Here is a 7,865-nt window from a genome sequence, read left to right on the forward strand (position 1 = left end):
GTTAATACTTAGTTGATAGGTTAAGATTGAATCAACATTAAATGTTGAGAATTACTTCTTTAATGTTTGATGGAGAGGATTTTATTCAAGATTATGTTGATACCAACTTATTCCATTTATCCTACATTTAGAATTAGTTCTATTCTATCCTTTGTTACAAGAATAGCCCTTATAGCAATCAGTAGAGACGGATTCACATATATAATTACGATATTTATAGACTCTTTTAAATTTAAAAAATATAAAAAATTTTAATTATTTTCAAAATCTTATTTTGAATATATTTTCTATTAATAAAATTGATAAATTCATTAAAAACATTATATATATTTTAATTAAAATATACATTTCCCACAGTTTTTAAATCGGTCACAGGTAAACATGTTATATTTGAGCACTAGAGAGAGGCTCACTACGATATTCATCTTCAGGTTCACAAGTGCACTCCACTTGTGCTAGGCATGGGAGTAGGAAAAAAAGAGACAGCAAGCGTACACGGAGTTCTTACGTGAATGAGTTTGTTTAAGGTTGATCATGGCTGGAACGAAGGGAAAAACCAAAAACCATTGCTTGTATTATTGTATAGGTGACTGGGTAAAGTTTAGTGATTGCTGAATGATGTAGGCCTTTGTGGTGAAAGCTACAAAGCGAAGGTTCGGTTATATTATTTGAGGAGGTTGGGATTGATAAAGAGAGTTTGCTGGTGACTTTGCGAAATTTTGAAGAAACAATTAGCTTATCTTTCAATATATTTAGGTTAATTTGAATGGGATCCCTAACTTAAGAATTAAAAATATACTTTTTATTTTATACATAATAAATTATTATTACTATTCTTATTTTAATGTATGAAAGGTCATGAGCTAGAGTGTTGAAACAATAGGAAAAATTAAATAAAATGATTATTTCATGGTAATATGTGTTTATTTTCTTTAAATCATTTTATGTAATTATATTATTAAAAAAAATAAATTTTTACGTATTATATCATAAGTCAATTGAAATAAAATATTAACTGTTTAATTATCACATATAATATATAATAAATAATTTATTAATTTTAATAATATGATAATGTGATATAATTCAAATAAAAATATATATTAATATAAAGTAATCGTTTCCTACATTCAAGTTTTCTTAGAAAGGATGTAGACATAAAAACTATCGGGTGAGAATTCTAATGTAATTTTATCACAATTCAAGTCAAGAGGTCGGTCAGTGTTGGGCAAGTCAAATGATTGATGTGTTCTCTAATAACACTGGACTAGCCACTGATGGTGCCAAATGAGTAATTTTTTCCTTTCCTTTTATATTTTTTTTGAAGAAGAATAAATTTTCATTCAAGAAAGACCAATACATTCAGCTGCGATTACATCTTGAATACGCGGTGGGCATTCCCCAAACCAACACATGGTATTTCCAGTTTCAAAGCACCTCTTGCTAAAAGATGCGCAGCTTCATTTGCCTTTCTCCGTACGTGGACCACCTTCAATGATTCCATACTGGCTTTAATCTCCCGGGCATCTGCTACCAGGTTTCCTATAGGAGATAGGTCCCTCTTCTTATCATTGTACTATTGATCACTAGGAAACAATCCCCTTCAATGATTGCTTGATTAAACCCCTTGTCAATTGCTAGTTTGAAAGCTTGGAAGGTTGTAAGAGCTTCTACCACTGTGGTATCCCGCACATCCTCTCGCTTCTTTGTAGTGGCACCAAAGCAGTAACCAGCATGGTCCCTTATTACCACACCAATAGCTCCTCCAGCTCTCTACGGTTTGAGACTTCCATCAAAGTTAATTTTAACAAATCCATAGGGAGGGGTTTGCCATCGAGTATCTTCCAGCTGGCCTTGTTCCACTACTTGTGCATTTATTTGCTTGTATTCCTCCAAGTAGTTTTTTACAAAATCTGCCACCTCTGCTGATGCACATTTTTCCCAGACTTGACTTTCATATTTCTGCTATGCCAAATTGACCAGCAAACCACCAATCCCATTTCCAAACTCTCTACATCATCCTTTCCCGTTATTCTTTTCAGCTATCCTCTTTGATTTCCTTGGTCCACAGCTTTCCATTTATCTGGCATTAAGGTACAATCCTATACTGCTTTAGCTTGCTCACACTCCCATATCGCATGGATAACCGTTTCGTCCTCTTTCCCATATCTCCTGCATACTGGGTCAACGTCATTGTGTCTTCTTCTTAGGTTGTTGAAGACTGGTAGAAAACCATTATTTAGTTTCCAATCGAAGATCCAGACTTTGTTTGGGGTTTTTGTCCCCTACAAGTTTTTCCAGAAAATCTTTTCCTTTCCACTGCATGGTTCTTCCCTTTGGTCTCCTACCACCCCCATTCCTGCACATAGAAAACGGTAGGCACTTCTAACCGTGAATGTTCCATTTCTCTCTAGGCTCCAGGTGAAAGTGGCCTCATGTTGGCCACTGCTTAATGGGATAGCACATATTAGCTCCGTTTTTTTCCCAGAAAAGGTTTTATGAATAACATATTTATCCCACCTTCCTGTGCCATGATCAATCAAATCAGCCACCAATTCAACTCTGTCCACTAAACTGTGAACTCCAATGCTTGAACTTACTGTTCTATTTACAGGTAACCATCTATCTTCCCATAATTTAATCTTCCTCTATTTCCTACCCTCCAAACCACACCAGCTTTCAACACTTCTTAAACTTACCATATGCTTTTCCACATGTAGGACAGGCAGAGGCCAATTGTAGCTTCCAAATAGGACTTGTTTGGAAAGTACTTTGCGCTTTTAACTTTCTATGCCAAAGACTCATTATTCATTTGCAGTCTCCATGCCTGTTTAGCCAGAAGGGCTCGATTAAAAAGTTCAAACTCTCTGAACCCAATCCCTCCCACACCCTTGCTGCGGCACATTTTCCTCCATTCCAACCAATGCAATCCCTTCCCCTCCCTATTTGATCTCCACCAATAATTACTAATCAAACTATTAAGCTCCTGGCATACGCTTTTTGGGAAGAAAAAACATCCCACTGCACATGATGGGATAGCTTGAAGAATTGTCTTGATGAAAATTTCCTTCCCCCCATATGATAGCATTCGATTACTCCATACACCTATCTTTGACCGAATCTTGTTCTTGATATTTCTGAAAGCTCTCTTCTTGTTCTTGTTAGAAAAATTGGTTCAATCCCATGTAAGTGGTTTTGGACCAAGTAAAGGTCATGGGCCTTATTTTTTTATTTTACACAGAGCCCTAGCTACTTAATAAAAAAGAGGTGGGATTGTTTTAAGTGTATATCGAAAACCAAGCAGAGAAAGAAGAAAAGTTAGGAAAAACAGAGAGAGAAAAAGAAGAAGGGAGAGTTAGTTGAACGGAAGTCGATCCGTAGTCCGATTGAGTTGGAACCTTGTCAGGCGGTTTATGATTCAGAGTTCTACATTCTGAACGGTGAAGATCGGGTTTGAAGCTCTCTAGGAACAAATTCATGGTGTATTTGTTAAGTCACTTATTTAGTGAGATTTCTTTAATTGTTTCTCTAGTTATTGATTAGCTCTAGTTTTAGCTAAAGAAGAACTTTGTATAACTATTATTTGATAGTGAAAATTTTTTTGGTGGCTCGTGGTTTTTTTCTCTCTATTTTTTCTGCTTATTTGATCATTGATTGTTGTCTATTACTTCTGTATTGTTGTGATTATTGCTTCAGACGTAACAGTTCTTACCCACCAGTATAGGTAGTCCCAAATATTTTTCTAGACTGCTTGTTACTTGAATCGTAAGCCTTTGTTTTACGTCCTCCCTACATGCCTCCCCAGTATTGCTGCCGAAGAATAATAAGGTCTTTTCGAGATTAACTTGTTGGCCTGAACCACATTCATACCTCTGTAACAAGTTCCTCACTCGTTCGCATTCGCCCTAATTAGCTTTAATAAATAGAAGGCTATCATCTGTGAAAAACAAGTGGTTGATTCTGGGCCCATTATTACTGGCATACACCCCCAATTAATCAGCCTTTCCCTTTGGTAATTCGTCAGCATTGTAAGAAATCCTTTGGTACACAACAGAAATAAATTAATATGGTGATAGAAGGTCGCCTTGCCTTAGGCTTCGCTCAGGATAAAACCTGTCTGCGATATCACCATTCACAATTATAGAGAAAGAGACCTAAGTAACACATTTCATTATTAGAGACACCCACTAATTGTGAAAACCCAATTTCCTTATAATAGCATCAAGAAATATCCATTCCACGGAATCATACGCAATACTCATATCAAGTTTGATAGCTACAAAACCCTCTCTACCTGACCGTTTATGCCTAAGTTTGTAGAGGCGTTCATATGCGATGAGTGCATTATCAGTGATCAATCGCCTAGGCATGAAGGCACTTTGGTTTTCACTCACACAGTAAAGCAAAACTTTTTAAGCCTATTAGCCAATGTTATGGATATAATTTTATACACCACATTACAAAGGCTGATAGGCTTATAGCTAGTAATACTCCTTGGGTTTTTCACTTTAGGAATATGAGTGATTTATATGTTGATAATTTAGAATATATTGCATCTCACATTAGATAGAAAGATTTAATTATTTATGAATAAAATTAATTTTTATATTAATTTTATTCATATTTTAAGTAATTATGTTTGAATAAAAATAATTATTATATAACAAATGATTATAATTATTTGAATATAAATAAATTATTATTCATAAAAGTTATAATTATACAAAAAATCATAACCATTTGAATAAAAATTTATGTTTGTTTATTTATTATAAATAAATCTTTAAATACAACTATTTTTATTATTTTTTATTAAAAAATTTGAGGCTTTATTGTATCTTAAAGATATAATTGCTTTTAAGAAAGCGTTTTTCATGCCTTAAAGCTAAAATTTTTTTCTTTTATTTATTTTTTTAATAATTTAAAAGTAATTATGAAAAATTCATATTTCACTTAAAGAAGATTCAAAAAAAATAAAAAAGTTAGGCAAATAGCTACATTTCGTGTACAGAATAAAACAAATATTCCCTCCAAGAAGGAAAAGACATTGTTTGAGGGCAAAAAGAAGTCCAAAGGTATCAAAAATACTGGACTAATTGCTGATTCGATGAAAGAAAGTTTGAGACTCGATGTGGGTGCAACACCTAAAGATGCGACTGGTTCTAGTTAGGGTTTTTCTTCTAAAAAAAAAAAAGATTCATAAGTTGCAAAAGGATATTAATAAGGTCCGAGATAATCATAGAGATGCATTGGAAACAAAATCCGAACAAAAACATGACCAAATGGAGCTGTCAATGAGGCATGTTTAGAATAAAAAAAATTCTGGTCCAATGAATTTTGAGACGGAGCAGAGTGGCTATTTGGATAAATTGAAGGAAACATTTAGTGGTAGAACAGTTGATAACCAGCTGTTGGGAGTGGATGCTCCAGGTATGGTTCCTCACATCAATGATAAGATACTTGCCTCTCAGACAGTAGCACCAGCACCAGAAGCAACTGCTTCTGTAGTTATACAAGAAAATTGGGTTCAGTGTGATCGTTGTCACAAGTGGCTACTTTTGCCTTTTGATACTAGACCAGAACAACTCCCTGAGAAGTGGTTGTGTAGCATGCTTAACTGGCTGCCTAGAATGAACCGGAGTGACATTGGTGAGGATGAGACAAGAAAAGCTCTCAATGCATTATACCAGGTTCTAGTTGCTGAAAATCAAAATAACTCAAAATCATGCAAATGGAACTACATCATTAGTTACTTCTGCTCATCTTCAGCATCTTGATCAGAACAACTCTAGTTTCAGTTCTCAGGCCTCACATATTAGAGGGAAGAAGAAACATGGCCTGAAGGAAGTGCAGAAGGCTGGTAGCAATGGCCTGAGACAGATGTCAAACACTAAAATAAAATTACAGCAGGAATATTTGAAAAATAGGAGCTTAAGTGACATGACCCAGTTCCCTGTTGAATCAAATCTCAAGAATAAATCCACTTTCGAACAGAAAAAAAAAACATTCAATTGGTGGTGTAACCAAGCAAGCAAAAAACAAAAAGAAAAACAAGACGGAGTCTGGTCTATATGCATATGAAGGTTCAAAGGAAACCAAAAAAGAAGTTATATACAATACTGATAAGCATTACAGTTCTAACTTGGACCCCAGAAGGGTGGGTTTTAGTTCAAGCATTGGCTTGCTAACTCAAGCAAATGGAAGAACTGTGCAGAATTATAATGAGTGCTCTAATTCTGGGGATGTAAAGCATGATATGAAAGAAGAATCAGCAGTTAGTGTAAAGAAACTTGTGGATCAAACTGAGACCTCATCAGATGGTGGGTTATTAGACATGAGAATATGTGATAAAAGGGCTTCTGTGAAGAAAAAGAAATTAGAGGATAGGCAGGACAGTCAAAATGGGCATGATATTTTTATGAAAGAAGAAAGTAGTGAGAGTAGATATAGGAATGAAAAGAAGTCACGAGTTTCAAAGATTGAAGAAAGCAGCCCCATAGATATGATGGTGATGGTACATCAAACAGGAAAAGTATGGATGATTCTATTGGTGCCATTGAAGAAGTCAAAAGTATTGGTAGAAACCAACAACCAAGTAAACTCAAGAAGAGTCTTCATCTAAAAAAAACCTTTGGATGGCCTTGATTCATCGAGAAAAGATTCTAGAACTGGACAAATTTTGATGGCAGCAACTTATAGCTCTTCAATGATTTTTGGTTCTCGTAAAGCCAGAGCAAACTTTGAAGAAGCAAGGGGTTCACCAGTTGAATCCGTTTCTTCATCTCCCATAAAGACCTTATATCCAAAAAAGCTTGCATCGACCATAGGGGATAGTCCACGGAACGATGATGCTGTAAATAGTAGCATTCCTCTTACTGGCAGTTTTAGAAGACAGCTATATCTAATTCAGTGAATGTTGCTGACTCTATAGAAGCCACTGCAAGGGCATGTGATGTTTCTGTGGAAGGTAATCAGAATGCATTAAGAGGTAGGTTATTTTCCTCTGACTCTGCAAAGGACGATTCTTTGGAGTCAATATTCGGAAGGAATAGAACTAGTGGCTAGAAAAAGAAGTAGGTTAAGCAGAGTAGTTCAGTTGAAAAGGGTTGGGAATAGAGTGTCGTAAATTCCCATAAGAATGCTTTGCTTTGCTTGACCATGGGGACAATGTTGGGAGCAAATGTTACCAAAATTCTGCCTCTATAAAATGTAAAGAACATTCGGTGGGTATGGCTCATTTTTACCTACTTATGAACAGTCTCCTCCAAGATTATCATGTTCAAAGACACCGCAGAGAAACTTCACCACACCAACGTCTCCCAACAATTTATCTATGGAGGTACATGGACAATATCCTTACTATAGTTCCTTTGGAAAAAGATGTCTATAGCTATTGCATAGACAGCTTATGAAATTCTAGTTTACTTGAGTGCTGTGGACTGTGTTGCCATGCAGGGTGCATTTCTAAATTTGAAAGCTCCTCCAAATGCACCCCTAACTTAACTGAGAGACGTAGGAACTCTTTCTGCCCAAGTTGTAATATAGTGAAATTTTCAAAGTATATTTACTTTGGAAGTCATAAGTGATTCAAAAATCTTGTGAATTTGAAAGCTTTTATAATAGCAAAAAGAATGCTATTTGATCTATTTTGGTGATTAAAATGGTTTTGTTCATGGTAATAAAAAATTATTAATAGTATCCATAATGAAATAAATTTATATAAATATTTATGAATTGACATAAAAGTCTTAAAAGAAGACTATGGAAGCATTATTATATTTGAAATCTACTTATTGATGTAAACTCTTATATTGAGTTAAAATATAAAAGTTTTAGGATTTTTATTAAAATATTAAGATTTCAGC

At 34.9% G+C, this 7,865-nt stretch overlaps 1 pseudogene; it reads left to right on the plus strand.

Annotated features, from left to right (window-relative positions):
- The first annotated feature begins 5,330 nt into the window (after nt 1-5,330).
- LOC149512899 (uncharacterized) lies at nt 5,331-7,586 on the plus strand (annotated as a pseudogene).
- Nucleotides 7,587-7,865: the final 279 nt, after the last annotated feature.

The sequence above is a fragment of the Durio zibethinus genome, chromosome 21 (genome assembly GCF_047325235.1).
Source record: "Durio zibethinus cultivar Kanyao isolate XHJ-2024 chromosome 21, ASM4732523v1, whole genome shotgun sequence".
Taxonomy (NCBI): Eukaryota; Viridiplantae; Streptophyta; class Magnoliopsida; order Malvales; family Malvaceae; genus Durio; species Durio zibethinus.